This window comes from Coenobita brevimanus, unplaced genomic scaffold (assembly GCF_032717465.1).
Source record: "Coenobita brevimanus isolate Jiangsu-jjx unplaced genomic scaffold, ASM3271746v2 jjx.HiC_scaffold_141, whole genome shotgun sequence".
Lineage (NCBI taxonomy): Eukaryota > Metazoa > Arthropoda > Malacostraca > Decapoda > Coenobitidae > Coenobita > Coenobita brevimanus.
Window position 1 is genome coordinate 3,389 of NW_027642243.1, and position 18,196 is coordinate 21,584.

An 18,196-nucleotide genomic window follows, 5' to 3' on the forward strand; every position below is an offset into this window, starting at 1 on the left:
CGGTTGTGGGCTGCAGGAACGCAATTTCAGGCTGCAATCCATAGGGTTTATATTTCTAATGAACCTGGAGCCACAGCAACAATATACATGAAGATCACTCTACCCAGGTCCACCACGAGGAGGTAAGCTGCTCGGACCCACACCATGCCCGTCCCAACCACCCTTCCATTGGACATGCTGCCATCATCATCATTGCATAGGCCCTGCAGTTTGATATGCTGAAATCTGTGTTGAACGATGGCAATAGACGTTTGACATTTGGAGAAACGTTTCAAACTGGAAGCATTTAGTCTTCAATTTCTTCTTGATCTTTGTCTTTGGAACACTCCGAGAACAGGAAGTGGTGTGTGTGACAAAGAAACCACACCAAGAGCAGGAACTGGTGTGATGCAAAGAAACCACACCAGGAACAGGAACTGATGTGTGTGACGCAAAGAAACCACACCAGGAACAGGAACTGGTGGGTGTGATGCAAAGAAACCACACCAGGAACAGGAACTGATGTGTGTGACGCAAAGAAACCACACCAGGAACAGGAACTGGTGGGTGTGATGCAAAGAAACCACACCAGGAACAGGAACTGGTGGGTGTGAAGCAAAGAAACCACACCAGGAACAGGAACTGATGTGTGTGACGCAAAGAAACCACACCAGGAACAGGAACTGGTGGGTGTGACGCAAAGAAACCACACCAGGAACAGGAACTGGTGTGTGTGACGCAAAGAAACCACACCAGGAACAGGAACTGGTGGGTGTGACGCAAAGAAACCACACCAGGAACAGGAACTGGTGGGTGTGTGGAATTGTAAGCTCACGCTGGGAACGGAATCGAATGCTGGCCGAAAAGCAATCCCCGCTGGTGCACGCTTAGCACCTTCCAAACCAATGTGCATCGAAAAAGTTCTAGCTAGCGAATCAAGCTGGCCCATACCACAGGCTTTATCCGGATATATTTTTTATACAGTGTAGCTTGGTGACATTTTGGTGACATCGTACTTTAGAATACCTTGGTGACGTTTCGGTGACATCGTACTTTTATAATATATAAAAGTACATCTAATCTGGAAACCTAGCAGCTTGGTGACATTTTTAACAATTAAAAATCTCATCCATTTAGAAAGCTAATGGAGGCACCCTGGAAGACACACACACACACACACACACAAATGCCTTTCTAAAGGCTTGCCAGTTACTACAGAATATTCAGGTGGTACATGTGGCTGTGATCAAAAGCGATCTAACTCAAGGGGTGTTTGGGGTGCCATGCCCATCAGAGCAATGGCGCATAAATCATTGCCATCAGAGCAATGGAGTGAACCAGAGCCATCAGAGCAATGGAGTGTGAACCATAGCCATCAGAGCAATGGTGTGTGAAGACTGGGTGGATGTGAAATATGTATCAGCGTCCCACGTATGACATTCAGATAAGTGCTGGTGCCCTGATTAACGAGCAACACATCGGCCCAGACTATACTCAATTCAACAAGTCCGACACCATCAGGAATGACATCAGTGCCTTAGGTGTTGATGACCCCACAGATATGGTGCCAGGCAGGGTGAAAATGGCATATAGTCCGATTGTTTGTTGTACCCAGGGGTTATGGCCTCAAAAGCGTCCTCTCAGGTACATCCAACACCCACACGGCACATAATAAACATTTGTGATAAAAATTACTAAAATCAAAATTGAAAATACATTATTCAATGGAAAAAAATATAAAAAAAACAACCACGTGATTGTCACACGCAAGGGCCGAGTGCATGTGATTGCCGGAACGTCCTCCCTTTGTGACATCTCGCCGTTCACCTTACGTGACAGTTGTGGGTTCGCGCAGTACAACCTAGGGCCAGGGCATCACATTTAAGACCCCTTCTTAGCGACCCCCTCGTAAGAAGACCATCCCCACACAACTACCAAGCATGGCGAGACGACATCAATTTGACAGAAACTGGGAGGCTATGTATGTGTTGACTATTCTAAGTACCCAACCATCCAGGCCTCACACGAAGAGAGACAGTGAGAGAGAGGTAAAGGGGAGGGAGGGGGGGACATGACTCAGCCAGGGAAAACACCTGATATTCAGTCAGCTAAACGGTACGGTAAACCATACCATGTCTGGGCTTGGCAAATTTTTACGGCCGGACACCCACTCCTGACACCAACCCTCCCCAATTCATCCGGGCTTGGGACCGGCATTGAGTTGAGCCGGCATCCTCCTGGGATCAAACGCAACTCAATGGCTGGGTTAAAAGGTTACATACTCCTTCTAATTTAACTTGGCCTAAAACTGCCATCTACCCATGATTCCCTGCAAGGTTAACAAGCACCTGTCATCTGGTGTACGGATTATTTTTTTTATATTTTTCCTCCCTCTGTTCTGTTATTTTATAATCATCATCATTGGGACCTCCTTGCCCACCCAGGGCAGGGTGAGGAGTAGAAATGTCCAGACAGCCCAAATTTGTCCAATCCAATGGGCCACGCTTCCATTCACTCATCATTCAAGCCCACGGAATCCTGGCTGTATCGGATAATTATGCAAAAACATTCAACATGTTCTGTGGCTTCACATAGCCTAAACATATCCAATAGTCAATCTGGACACTGTCACATTAAAAAAAACGGTTGTCAATTCCCTGATCATGCACTTCTCACAATATTCACCTTCTGCTTGGCCTACCTCGCCTCCTCCCTCCTTCAAATTCATCCAGCCAGCTCGATCTCTTGTCAGGTCCCTAGCCTCACCAACTTCCATACCTCTCTTCCTCACACACTTATCCACCATATCCCTCCACCTTCTCCTTGGCCTACCTCTCCTCCTCCGTCCTTTAAATTCACTCAGGTTAACCTTTTTCACCACTCTATTGTTATCCATTCTCTCCACATGACCATACCATCTCAGTACACTCTCTTCGATTCTGGTGTCCACAAACTTCCTCACTCTGCGACTATCATCTATCTATTGCCAGACGCCTCAATCCCGTTTGGGGTGGCCACAGACAAATCGCCTCCAAGTCGCCCTGTCCCCCGCCATTTCACTCCCCTGCTCCCAGCTCACACCCCCCTATCTCATATACCTCTCCACCCCATCCCTCCATCTCATCCTCGGCCTCCCCCTCCCTCTTTCCCCCTCCACCTCACTCACATACACTCTCTTCGTCAGTCTTTCATGAATCACATTATTTCGTATCCTATCCACTCTCTGTACTCCATATACATATACAAGACAACAGCAATAATAATGCAAATATATCAATGGAAATTACAACAGGAAAAAATCTACATGAGTAATCAGAACAATCGCACATCACAAAACAACAACAACAATAATAATAATAATAATAATAATAACCATCTTCTGTGTACCTCTCACAATAAATCATCACATAATACACCAAGATTATCTTCACATATATCCTACTAATCTCCATTCACTTCTCAAACATTAGTAAGCATAACAGTGTGCGCAAAATACCTCTAAGTTCCTTGTCTTGTACAGCCTCTCTCCTGTCTTCCTAGCATCCTCCTACTGTCTTTTTGTGTGTTCTTCTCTTCCATTCTTTTTTCCTTGTCTCGTACAGTCCTACATGTTTTCCTTATATCCTACGTCCTGTCCTGTTTTCCTGCCATCCTCCTTTCCTCCTGTTTTCTTGACCTTCTAGCCTCCTTCACCCTCCTCCTCCCCTAAAACCCCAGTTATTATCCTGCTGTCTTCCCTTTTTTCTACACTCCCTTCTCCTTCCAGTCCTTGTATACTTTCCATTCACTACATCCTTACCTCCGTGCCTTCCTACACTCCTCCTGCCAGTCTTCTTTGCTCCTGTTTTCCTACCCTTCCTCCTTGAGTCTCTCTCTCATTGGCTTCTCGGTTCCTCTGCCCTTATCCTTTTCGTCTCCCTGGTCTCCACCCTTCCTCCGTACTGTCTTCCTTTTCTTCATCCATCTTCTTTGTCTCTTGCTCCTTCCTTCTTCCTGTCTTAGCATCTTACTCTTTTCTTACCTTCCACATCTCCTAGAAGAGAACGGGATAAAGAGTAACTTACTGGACGAAATTTGAAACGACTTAAAAACGATCAATAAATAACTATACTGTTTTTACACTAACTTGGCTGAGATATGTGTCCTTTGCAGCATATTTCACACAGCTTAATGATAGAAAAAGACAATTCTACGGCTCTACATCCATTCCATAGCACTTCTTCGTGACTGGCACCGTATTCTTGGGTTAATCTCTCGTTAAAACCCAGTATTCAAGGCGGAGATGTGACAATTTTAGGACAAGTTAGGGTAAAAAGGGTATAATCACTTAAATACCCTAACCATACTCACCTCTTTCTTACCTCCATTAACTGATTTCACAATAGCTGAATACACAAGCTATACCAGGAAGTAGGTAAAAGGTGGAATTAGAGATGGGGACTTAACAACTTTCTTAGACTTCACCTCACAATAGCACCAATTATATCCTCAATCAATCCTAATTTCCACTTACTTATAATTACCAGTAAACAGGAACGTGTTCATAAAATAGCTGCAACTAGAAATAACTTAAAATCTATCTATTCCTGTCAATAATTTATCACAAAACACCAATTTCTTTACCATACCCTCATCCTCTTTATCCCTATCATATAACTCATTTAACATAAATAACAGAAAAAGGTTAATAAAGAGGCTGTAACAAGGTAGAAAAATGGATCAGGATATCAAGATAACTTTCATCACCTCACAGTAACACAATTTCATCTTAAAACATAAAAATTCCCTTAACATTTATATCCTAGTTATCTCCATTTGCTTATCTAACACTAGCAGGCATATTATTGTACATAAATTACCCGCAAGAAGTCAATATATACAGACTTATAGGTGGATAATTATCTACACTTTCTTACATTTATTCTCGTAAAAACACGAAGATTTCCTTAACTGAAATCTAAGAGTGTTTCCCAAACTTTAACATCTGCCGGAACGCTTCTCAATCGCTGTTGCTTCTTGGCGCGCGCGCGAAAACACAATCGCTGTCGCTTCTTGGCGCGCGCGGGAAAACACACAATTTGTCGCTTCTTGGCGCGCGCGGGAAAACACACACACACACTTAATGATGTGAATCAACTGAAAATCATTGCATAGCTTCGTCATTCTTACAGTCTTCAGTGTGATGTATGGGCTTGCTTTTGGTGACAAAGACTATCTGAAAGGATGCTTGATAGTTGCAGGCGCTTTATCAGGTTCTACATCCAAATTGTGTATTTGTTTTTAGTGGCAATATAGCGTGAGAAACCAGCTTCACACCTATACGGTGTTGCAAATGGCATCAGATGTTTCATTGCTCGTTTTGTAATATCAGGATACTCGTGCAAGAGCTTTGCCCAAAAGGTATGCAGCGAGTCTTTATCAAATGTTGTTCTGAGCGTTTGATCTATTAAAATTTCAATCAGCTGCTAATTTTCCTTCACAGACAGGGTTTGTCCTATTACAGAACCAGAATCCATAAATGGACAGAGGGTCTGCCTGCCTGAGAAATTATTCCCTCAAAGTATTACTTAATTGCTTTAAATGGTGAACAATGCATTCTCCTGAACTTCCATCCAACTGCAAGGAATTTTTAGTCAGGAACAGATGAAGAGTTGGAAAACATTCACTTTGTTTTGCCTTTGCACAATCAACCTAAAAGTTTACTTTGAGAAGATTCAATTTTGTCCTGAACCTTCAGTATGTCACATCTGAGCCTTGCAATGACAAGTGCAGTTCATTTAGTTTTAAAAACATCTGTACAGTAAGATAGCCGTTTCACTGACCAGACTTCGTCACTATTTAACAGAGAAAAGCTGTTTCCTGTAAGAAAGATTCTAATCTCATCTTTCGTATCACACACACGTGAAAGAATTTTGCCGCGGGATAACCAGCGCACCTCCGTGTGCAGTAACTAAGCACTATGACTGGGCCCCATCTCCTAGCAGTGCCGTACGCAGCTGCGAATTTCGTGGTCTAGCTCTGATGAAATTTACCACCTTGAATACCTCATCCAGCATAACTTTAGTTCGCATGGCATCCTCATTACTGCAAGTGCACGTCTATTAAGGCAAGTGTCTGCCTGATGGAGCAACGTTTCTAATAAGAGCCAAAACACCTTTTACTGGGCCTGTCATTGCTTTTGCACCATCAGTGCAAACGGCTGTTATCTAATTATACTAAGTAGATAAACGTAAGTCAATTACCTGTATCCTGTATATGGGAAGGAAGGGAACTGGTGCGGTGCAGCATCCTTGCCGGGACGAAATACAGGTTTCTCCCTTCAGATGGGGACGTAACCTGAAAAGCAGTCAACAATATTACACCATAAAACAATAAAACTTCCTGACCATTCTAACCTCTAAACAATATTAACTTGTCTAAATTTAACAAGTGCAATAATGTAGCTAACTTGGTTGAAAATGTTTGAAATCAAAGCCAAGTACGTGGGACGCCGGCCTCTTTGACATCTGTTCACGTGAGACGCCGGCCTCTTAGGCGTCTGTTCATCCATCACCATTTACCATCTCAAAACACCAATAACCCTTATGATACCTCATTCAAAGTTATCTCTATTACCTTTACTAAAACTAGTAACAAGAATAAAGGGGGCAAAACATGTGTAAGTAGTCAAAAACTTGAATTAGGACGGATAACTTACGAAGCCAAGTCTTCGGCGTCTCCAGCTCCAATTTCGTCAATCATCTAAAAGCATCACCATTATATTATTTCCCTACCATACCCACCTCCAAGTGATCACCAATAGCCTACCTAAAATCAGTAAATAAAGTAATGCTTGCAAATTAACTGTGACTAATAAAAGAAGGTGAATTAAAGTCGGATGCTTACCACGCTGTCCTGTCCTCTCAAAATGGCGTCGGGATCTGCTTGGCATTCATAAAATGTCCATTAGCAACTTACTATTAACCGAAAAAGACTTGTTTGGTCCAATTTTTTCCAGTTTAATATTTCCCTACCTTGGTTGCAGTGAAAGAAAAAATATAAAAAAATAAAACATTCTTATCCACGCGCACCTGCTGAATTTTGGCGCCAACCCGCCGATTTCAAAAGCTCAAAGTTTGCTTTACTCATTTCACTTTAAACAGCCCAAAACTGCCATCTGTATATCTAGACCGATGAGTCTCAGTTTTCTGGTGAAGACCCTCTGTATTTGTTCCACTTGCTGAATTTCACCAGTTTTGTGTGGAGACCACAGCTGAGACGGGGACTCCAGTTTAGGGAGGACCAGGGACTTCCAAATTGGTAATAGATGATCATTCTTACATTTTTTTTCTTTTCTTTAATCTAACGTAATTCTCAGGATGATAATTCTTGCATTTTTCTTATCTAATCTAACAATCTACGCTAATCTACCATTAACAACCCACACTAATCTAACGTAACTGAACCTACACTAATCTGACATAACCCTTTCGCTGCGCTTTATGACTATAGTCCTATGAATTATTCCCTTTCACTTCAGAATACGAGTGTAGTCGACGGACATCAGGAAACGATTTGAACTGACCGCGGTTTACTGCCACGGCGTCCATTTCGTGCGCCCTCAGACGGGTGGTGGTTAGTACTACTGGCGAGGATGAGGTTGCAATGATGTGCTCGTGGCTACACTTTGTATTTTCTGTGCCGACTCAAGCTGCATGCAAGAAGATAATGAGTAATCGAGGAAGAAGAGACAGAGGGCTAGATAGAAGGGAGTAAGGAAATGAAGAAAATATGGAACCCACACAAAGTAGGAGGGACAACATCACGGGATCAGATGACTCCGAGAAAGACGTGGATATCTGTGGAAAGCTGCCACAAAAAGGTGAGAGGTGGCCAGTATGGCTTAAAATGTGATAATTGCAGGACATGGATTCATAATGGAAGTCAAGGTGTCTGTTGAAGAATATAGGATGCTGGACCGGCTTGGTGACAAAGCCATATGGTATTGCATGAGATGTAATACCAAGGTAAAGGAGGAAATGGAAGTTTTGAAGGAGAGGTTTAGTGCATTAGAACATATAGTGGATGAAATATATGGAAATGCAAAAGAAAGTCTAGTCAAACAGGTTACAGAAACAGTACTTGAGATTGTTAGAGAGGAAGAACACAGAAAAAAGTAGGCTAAATAACCTGGTACTGTGTGGAGTAATAGAATCAGACAAGGAACAGGGGCATGAAAGAAGAGACGATGACATAGAGAGGTGTAAAGAAGTGTTCATAACAGGGACTGGTGTGACAGATGTAGGGATAGAAGCAGCAATAAGAACAGGGTATTTTCGATTGACGTCACAAACATTTGTGACGTCATCATCCTGGTGCATTGTGAGTTTGCAAGAACTAAAATTGTATTTGGAGGAAGTGGAAGCATCTATGAATTAATGTGGGTGGATAGGAGGGTAGTGGGGTAAAAGGTTTAGTCAATAAGGTGGAAGTTTAGGGGAGAGAGCTTGTGGAAGTAGTGGAAATTGAGCTGGGAAGTAGGGTGGTGAGTTGGAAATGCATTTTTTGGCTGGCTGTGAGCTGGAGAAATGGGTGCATGTAGAGGTAGGGAAATGTGCTAAAAGGTGATGAATGGGAATAAAAGGGAGAAATGAATGGGTGGATAAGGTAATTGGAAAAGTGAGGTGGCTGGCTTGGTGTTATGTGTGGTGATTTTGGGTTCGGGTTTTTCAAGATCTGGATTTATGGTGGGTTGAAAGTGCTGTAGGATTAATGAATAGGAATGTAGTGCAGAAAAAAGTGTACCAGGAAAGGAAAAGAATGGTAGATGAAGAGAAGGTTATGTTGGGGTTACGATTGTGTGTGTGTTGTGGGAATGGTGAGCTTGAAAAAGCATTTTTTATTTTTTAGACCTGTGGCAGGGTGTTGGCTGCTTGTAGTGGTGGGAGAATAGGTAGAATGGGTAGTAATAAAGGTAAAAAAGATTAGAAAAGGTGGAAGAGTGCAGTAGGATGAGTATTTGGCTGAAATGGGGTAGAATGGGTACTGTCGATTCATGGGTTCGGGTTATTGGCAGGAAACTAAAGTTGTTGTGGTGGGGGACAGAAGCATTTGTAAATATTGTTGAATGAATGGAGGGGTGGGACAGGTGGTGGTGCACCCAAAAAGGTGATAGTTGAGGGGAAGGATGTGTAACTGTTATGGAGAATTGGATTTTGTGTTCAGAAATGCCAACTACTGTAAGATAAGAATCATGAATATAAAAACAAATACTGAACTACTATCTAATAACTATAGAAACCACATAATACAGTAGAAGTCCTATTTTTCGGCATCTATGGGACCAGGCTAGTGCCGAAAAATCAAAATTGCCGAATTATCAAAAACCCTACCCACTCAATACCTTATATGTTTCGGTGAACACTATCATCACTACTCATATCATTACAAATGTGCTTGGAGAGAGTACTGTATACTGTTTGATACTGTACAATACTGTAATGAATACAGTACTATACATGAATATGAAAAATAAAGAAATTAGTGAACATACTGTATATAAATGTAATGGTACAGTAGGCCTACAAGTTCACATGCACTTACCTAAACTTATAGTAGGTTCCTTAATTACATATGTACAATAGAAGGGGTTGATTGGACTCTGCTACTGCTGGAAGAAGTCCCCAGCAGTAGAGGGTCCTCATGGAGAATTTCAAGACTGACGAAAAAAATCGGAAAATCTGCCGAACGATCAGAGATTTTCGTAAATGGGACTATTTCTCAAAACTGCCGAAATGTACTGGTGTGTGACAAGAAAAAGATGTTGATCAGTAGTTACGGTACCAGCTTTTCCTCTTAACACCTTTGGTCAGGTGACATTTTTATTGTATTCTTGCTAAAACTAGACAAATTTATTAATGCAGCATATTTTAACCTTTGGCAAAGGGCTGAAGGTATACGTTGTTTGCCTTCCACTGTGAAAAAGTGTTGCCTTGGCTAAATAACATCATCTAGGGCTAGCAGAAACATAAAGTACATCACTGGAGTGAAAGTGTTAATAGGTAATGATATTATTGCAGGTTGTGGATGATGGTGAGCCTGACCGTCTGTATAGCGTAATTGATGTGGAGTGCCGAGGACATGACCCAGCGGTGCTACCATCATACCTCACCTTCCTCTCCACCGCTGCATCTCACCTCGGAAGTACAGTTCAGGACATGTTAGTTCAACCTACTTTTTGTCTTATTAACCATATGTGACACATCAGGCTTTAAATATGAGATGTAGTTGGGGTTTATTGCATACAGAATACCATTCAAGTGTGAGTGATATAATGACTCTTGCTTTAATTATCTAAATTAATTAGCCCATCCCAGGCCCCTGTGCTCCTGATGGGGGAGGAGAAGATTGCATAACAGAGACATAGGTGGGTGGAGGGTTGGTCTTACTACTTTTCCACCCCTCTCTTGGCATCTCCTCATTCCAAGTGTTCCATAGCATCTCCAATTTCATATCATTTATAATTCATTGCAGCTTCTCCATCCATCCATTATGTTAAGGATCATACCTTACCCTAGCCATGTGGGAAAAAAGGTCAGTCATCATCATCATCCGGACCTCCTTTCCCACCCTAGGGCAGAGTGCACAGTAACAACGTCCAGACAGGCCAAATTTGCCCGATCCAATGGGCCACGCTTCGATTCGCTCACCATTCAAGCCCCCGATATCCTGGCTCTATCTGATATGTCAAAAACATTATGTAAATGAACTACGTCATATGTGCTTAAGTTGCAAAAATATCAGTGCAGTTTTTTTTAAGCAATCCTTTGGTGAACATAAAAAGTTGATAAATACCAACTTCCATGAATAACATCCAAAGAAACACTGGAGAATGAGGAAGCAAAACTCAGAGCCCCTAAACACACACATTCTCTCTCTCTCTCTCTCTCTCTCTCTCTCTTTATGTCCCCATTGTCTTGACACTGTGACCCTCTTTTACTTATGCTCATTCTATCTATTGCCAGACACCATAATCCCGTAAAGGGTGGCCATTTGACACTGAGTTAGTTGTTTTACAGGGAGGGGCACTAACCCTCCACCAACCCACTTGTTCACACGTAGGGAGCACGTATGGTTTGGTTATATGGTTACCACCCAGCGTTGTAAATGGTTTCTTGGCTTACAGGAAACCATTTGGCTTGTCACTCAATGTAAAGCCACCTGTAAAGGAAAGAAAAGGCATAAGAAGTGACAGGAAAGATAGGAGAAATAGGAAGAGAGGAGGGCAGGCACAGAAAAAGAATGATAAAAGCTAAGGAAGTAGGCAGCACTACATCAAGTGAGTGGATGATGGTTGCCACCACCTACCTTCCTGTTAATCATAAGTCCACTTCATTGTCTTCCACCCCAAGCCTCATTTATACGTAACCTTTCCATATGGCTTCGTCCTTTTATAGTTTGTTCTTGTTACCTTCAGATGGTTTTATTCAACATGGTAAACATATCTCTACCAACCCCATCCTAAATCTTGCCCTAGCTGAATGTAAATGTCTTTAGGCAGAAGAAATACTGTAATACAAAAAATATGTAATCGTAGAGACTTGGTGACTAATTTTTACACACCTTCATTGTCTTTGTAACATTTTCTGGGTAGTGGATAAAGGTTGTTAGCTAAAGATAGGCAGTAGATTAGTCTTATACCTACCTTATTCAGTAGCATTGTAATTGTGGCAGTATCACCATCATTTTAGAGCAGTTTTTTTGCATTCACATAGGGTGGGAAAATGTTTAAGAAGGCTGTTGCATCTGTTTTGTGCCAAGGAGAAAGAAATCTTGAGGTAGAATTATAGGCATAAATATTGATACATTTCAATACTATAAATCAGTAGGATAAATAATGAGGTTAGTGAACAGTGAGTTTTAAAACCCAGTGGTGCAATCTGTGGTGCCCAGCAAAGTTTCAGAATGTTATGGTGGGGTCACCTAACCGTTTGACGAAAGAGTGAAGTGGTAATTTCATCTGCAGTTGTACATTCTCCCCTTACATGGTACAAGAGGAATGAGGTTGTTCAAAACACAGGTGTTGGGTGGTGAGGGGGCACAGTACTTCCAAACTCCTACTCTCACCTCTTTTGGTAGCTTCTTGTGAAACATGTGGAATTCATTGGTGGCATTTAGTCTCCTTTATCCCTAGGTTAAAAAAAAAGTTTCAGTAATTACAGACTTGAAAACTCAGCTTCTCCCCACCAAGGCTGTAAGCCATAAGACAAAAGTTGAATCCTCTGTGTTGTTGTTGTTGTTGTTGTGAACTTGTGACCCCAGGTTTATCTGAATGTGATCTGGGTGGACTGTAGATTGAAACTGGATTTCTCTTACAGTTCACCATCCTCTTTTAGGGGGATTGGGATGGAGTTGAGAATGTTTGAATAACCAGGCAGTTTTTGCTATGTCAGTTCCACCATGTGAAGGTATCCAGCTGCAGGATCAAGCCTCCCTGTTTAACTGAAATATAGTTTAAGAAATATCTGTATGCCTTTCCACAAGTAACTCTATAGCCCAATAGAGAAAAATATAAATCAGTATAAAAGCTTATATCTTTCACAGAGCTTGGCCCACAAAGCACATAAAACGGTGGACATTACTGAAGTCGGTGCACATCCACAAGAAACACCGAGTGCAGTATGAAGCCAGAACCCATTTCCTCACTTTATCACTCCCGCGCCTCACACAGTCTACTGCTACACCTACCTTGAGTATATCCAGCGTAATCTTCCAGAGGGTGTCGCTATGAAAGTTACCAGGGTGAGAACCATTTAAGCGTATTGTTGAAATTTGAATGTTTGATGAATGAAAGCCAGGGTGGTTGTGAACATTGTGCATCTGAGCTGAAGGTCAGGAATCATTATGCAATAAGTCCCCATTCCCCCCCCCCTACCAAGTCCAAGTAAATTACATCTGGTGGTGCAATTAGTAGAGTGCCCTGGTCAGAGCATATTGTGGCATATGCTGTGGTTGAAGTCCAGGAGATGGCCAGGGGTTTTTCTGTCATGTTGAGGCACCAGGGGCTCTGGTCTGAATTAATGGTAGCCTAATCTCAGGTCCCTACACTTGGATGAAGGCAAAATGGGATTTGTCATTTTCTTCTAGTCGTGGGGGGATTATGATTGAAGAGTTGAGAGGAAGGATGGGACTGGAGTGCATTGGTGTTGTGATGAGGAGGGATGGATTGAGATGGTTTGGGCATGGGGAGTGGATGGAGAATGACAGTTGGGTGGGGAAGGTGAGAAGAGTGAACATCTGATGTAGGGTTGTAAGAGGTAGACCGGAAAAGACCGGGGATGAGGTAATTGAGTGTGACCCCAGGGATAAGGGACTGCATAGCGAGGCACTACCCAACCCAACATTGTAAATGGTTTCTTGGTTCACAAGAAACCATTTGGCCTGTCACGTAGTGTAGAGAGACCCGAAGGCAGTACTTCACTGAGTGAGTGGATGATGGGTGCTCCCATCTGTCGTGTAAGAAAATATTATTTGGTAATGAAATTGCTGGGCATTGGAGTGCATAGCTATGGAGCGTCAGGTGCCATGTCATGAACTTTAGAGTTATGAAGTGAAGCCAGTAAACAATACATACCAGAGTGCACTAAATTAGCAGAATCATTTCAAAAATTGAAATGTGTTTTATGACATTGTTTGATTTCTATTGAGGGTTCTCTTTTTGAAATGTTTGTTGCAAATTCCTGAGCTGTCTGTTACTGTACTTAGTAACTATCCTGCCTCCTAATGTAGTAAGTGAGTTGTTTATGACAGAAAAATTGTAGAGAACCCCCCCCCCCTCCACAGTTCAGCCAGACAATGTAAAACATATTTTGAAAATTGTATTTGATTGTCGGCTGAAACTTAATGCAGTACTTCCTGAGTAGCGTTGTTAATTATAAGGTGTCATGTTTTGTTATTTTTTACATTTCTAGGATCCTGCCTACCATTTTGGTGGTGGGAAATACAGTTAGGATGAGGATACATTTCTAGGCATAAGGAAGTCTTTTTAACATCTTGCAATTTTCCACCCACAACATAAGCCTTTGAGTAGCTGTGGTGAGTGGCAAGGTGTCTGGTGGTTAGAGCATTCCAGTTGGAGTGGCAGCCCTGCATAGGTTTGATCCTTGAGAGGTGACTGGAGACTTTTCAGTCATGTAATACCATCAAGAGATGCAGGCAGGTCATCTGCTCTTAAATATACTGTGCTTAGTAGTCTAACCTCAAGTCCTACACCCCAGAGGTATGGGAAGTATGCTGGTCATCTGCCCTCAAGTATACTTGACTCCAATAGCCTAGCCCCAGGCTCCCTACACCTTGAAGGCATTGATGTATAATTGGCTGTTGTTTTTTTACATTTCTATACTCTAGAATCCTACCCTCCATTTTTGTGATGGGAAATAGGGTCAGGATAATGATGAGGATAAATTTTTATGCATTAAGCATTTTCTTTTTAGCATTATAGAGTGTCTCACCCTAAACAAAACCCTTCAGATAGCTGCGGTGCAGTTGGTGATAAAGATTTGCATCATGTTTCACTCATACTCCTTTACACTGTCCTCAGCTGGCTAGTATTCTTTAACTGTGAGAGCCTTTGTCTGTTTCTGTGCTCAAATAGTTCACCTCTTCTGCTTTCCATTATTCTTGCTGGTTAAAATTCCTAAGATGTGAGATGCTTGGGGTGTTTTTCAGCCTTAATATTACACCTCCTCTGCTTGTCACTTTCTCTTTTTCGCTAATATTCCTTAACTGAGAGTGGCTTGTTATGTTTCTTTGCCCTAATATTTCACCTCTTCATCTTGTCACTTTCCTCAGCAGGTTAGTATTCTTAAGCTGAGAGAGGCTTGTATGTTTCTCTGCCTTAATATTTCACTTCTCCTACTTCTCGCTTTCCTCTGCTGGCTGATATCCTAAACTGTGAGAGTTGTGGTATATTTTTCTGTCTGCACATGTTGCTCTTTTAGTAATGCATCAGGGAGGAAAGTGATGGACATGCCTAAGCGTGAAGGAGATGCAGTGGAAAAGGAGATAGACTTTTGCCCTTGACTGTGCATAAAACCTTGAGATTTTTTTAAATATGTAGATTTCTGGGTACAGCTGTGGCTCAGTGGGTTAGAGCGCTCCTCTCTGGCCGAAGGGTCGGAGGATCGAATCCACCCAAGGGTCATTGGTAGACATCAGGAAGGGCATCCAGTCATAAAATGCTACACGCTCCAATCCAAAGTCCTCTACCCAGGGGCAACGCCTTAGCCCTTCGGGGATACCTGGTGTAAAATCAAATTATTTTTTATTTTATTATTCTGGGTACTGTAGAATTCTTTTTAATGTTCAAGAGTTCCATACCGATCAGCAGAATCCTTTGAGTATCATTGGTATAGAATAATGCCTGTTTTTTTCTTTTTAAATATCTGCACATTATAGCCTCTCAGAGTTTACAATCCATAAGCAGAGTTCTTCATGTTGTGCTGGTAAAGGAAAACCTCCACATGTTGTTATTTATACTTTTTAGCATCTTAGGGTTCTGTTCTCTGTGGTTTTTCAGATTTTTAGCACCTCTTCCATAGAAATTTGTTATGCACAGAACACCTTAATGTCCTCTTGTATATTATTGATGCAAATTATGCTGATAGGAAAGCAATATAAATAAAATAAAAAGAGGGATGTGTGTTTGTGTAAAGTGCCAGTTAAATCACTAAGGAAGAGGTGCTGTGAAGAGCCTCTGCCACTGATGATATACCCCTAGAGTTTCTAGCCCTAAGCAGAGTTCTCCAAGTAGCCAAAACATTTTCTTATCTGGTGGTGCTGCATTCCCAGCTGGAAGTACAAGGCAGCACTCACCTTTATCAGGGATCTCACTGCCTGTCCCCCACCACCCTCCTTCCTCACAGTGCAGAGTACATTTATGTGTAGTTGCCATCTTTCTATATGGGACAGTACAGATATGTTTATGTCCACCCTCATAGCTTATGGGGCAAAGTACAGGTGTGTTTATATGGGCCATCTTTCCTCTTGAGGCAGAGTATGTTTATGTCTGCCATCTTTAATTATGGAGAAGAATATATTCTGTATATTTATTTGTACTGTCTTTCATTATGGGGCATAGTAAATGTAGTGTAGTATGATTTTCTATTGATTATTTTAAAAAATGGTAACAGCAGGTATGTGGTTAGGCCAGACATACTTGCTAGTTTTCTTTGTGTTTTATTAATAATAATAATAATAATACAGTATTTAAAAAAAGGAACGAGCCAAATGGTTGAAGCCTGCAAAGAAATTTCTCTTCTCGTGGAAAAAATAAACAAGAGAACCAAAATCAAGGTGTGTTCATTTTGAGGTAATTGGACAAATTGGATGCACAAGAATTAAGGTTGTAGGCAGAGAGAAATTCATATTGTGGAAGAGTGTTCCAGAGTTGGCCCATTGCTTACATGAAAGCTTGAGAATATAGATTACTTCCTTTGTTGAAGAACTGGACAGAAAAAGGTGACAGTGCATTGATAGATGAATACTTCACACCCATTGTACTTGGGGAAGGTTATAGTAGACATTTCAGAAAAGCAGCGATCAGTGAAAAGCAGTAGTAGGAGGATAGAGCTGCAACAATGTGAAGAGAAAGAGGTTGTGGGGAGTCAGTAAGGTATCTTAATGATTTACTTGTTACCAATTGATTTGATAATCTGAGGTAGGCCACATTTTGCCCTTAGGCTGCTTGATGGATGCCCTGGCCTTAACCCTTTAATTGTAATGAATGCTTTCTTGGCCTTCTGTGAACTCTTTTTTAGATTTTTCACATTTTTACCTTGTAGAGTGACTAGGTACTCTTTACAGTACACAGGTCCCTTTTCTAGGATTTTGAATAGCTTCTGGGACATGGTGTGTAGTAGGTAGTATAGTTATGTGTAGAAGAAGAGCTGCATCTATATGTTTAAGTGAACTTCTTTGTTACTTCCTTGATGGTTTGTTTTTAGACTGACGAAGAGAGTGTATGTGAGTGAGGTGGAGGGGGAAAGAGGGAGGGGAAGGCCGAGGATGAGATGGAGAGATGGGGTGGAGAGGTATATGAGAGAGGGGGTGTGAGTTGGGAGCAGGGGAGTGAAATGGCGGGGGACAGGGCGACTTGGAGGCGATTTGTTTGTGGCCACCCCAAACGGGATTGAGGCGTCTGGCAATAGATAGATAGATAGACATTAACTCCATCACCCTCCTGTGACTCCCATTCAGGTGAATAAAAGCATATAACATTAGCTAGAATAGAATACAAGAGTTGTCAACTGTGAGAGGGTACCAGTATTAATTTTATGGTTATGTACTCTCTCTCGGCTGAATAATGTTTGGCATTTGCTGGAATAAAGTACCAAAGTTGTCCTGATTAAGAGATGGCTAATATAGGAAAAGGCCAACCATATCTGCTAGGGAAGAAGAGAATGAAGCAGTCCATTGGTGAGGGAAGAAGGAAAAGGAAGAGGGGTGTAAGAGAGAGAGAGAGGGGAGGGGTATGTGAGAAAACAGTGTAGACTGGAGACATTTCTCCTGGTTATCCTTGTCAGTGGAGGGTTTGCAGTAGGGAGCAAGTGTCACAGATTATGATGATGGTAATGGTGATGAATATTCTCTGCGACCATCATCCACTCACTTGATGTAGTGCTGCCTACTTCCTTAGCTTTTATCATTCTTTTTCTGTGCCTGCCCTCCTCTCTTCCTATTTCTCCTATCTTTCCTGTCACTTCTTATGCCTTTTCTTTCCTTTACAGGTGGCTTTACATTGAGTGACAAGCCAAATGGTTTCCTGTAAGCCAAGAAACCATTTACAACGCTGGGTGGTAACCATATAACCAAACCATACGTGCTCTCTACGTGTCAACAAGTGGGTTGGTGGAGGGTTGGTGCCCCTTCCTGTAAAACAACTAACTCAGTGTCAAATGGCCACCCTTTACGGGATTATGGTGTCTGGCAATAGAAAAATAGAAATAGATAGATTTCTAATGCATGAGTGAAGTGCTTACTCTAACTTGTGCATACAGCCATACTTTGTATGGTTTGTTACTAACATCAGTGTATTGGATTGCAGTCAAGTAATTTATTTTTAATGCTGACATTGCCTAATATTGAATAGTTTTTGCTTTGCTAATGAGTGTATCATCCACAGCATGAACTCCAGAAGCTTCCCCAACATGTCAAACCATCATCAGAAGTGTCGGTTTGA

The 18,196-nt window shown here is 41.8% G+C and overlaps 1 pseudogene; it reads left to right on the plus strand.

Moving 5' to 3' along the window:
- Nucleotides 1-1,393: 1,393 nt before the first annotated feature.
- LOC145389578 (small ribosomal subunit protein uS10m-like) lies at nt 1,394-18,196 on the plus strand (annotated as a pseudogene).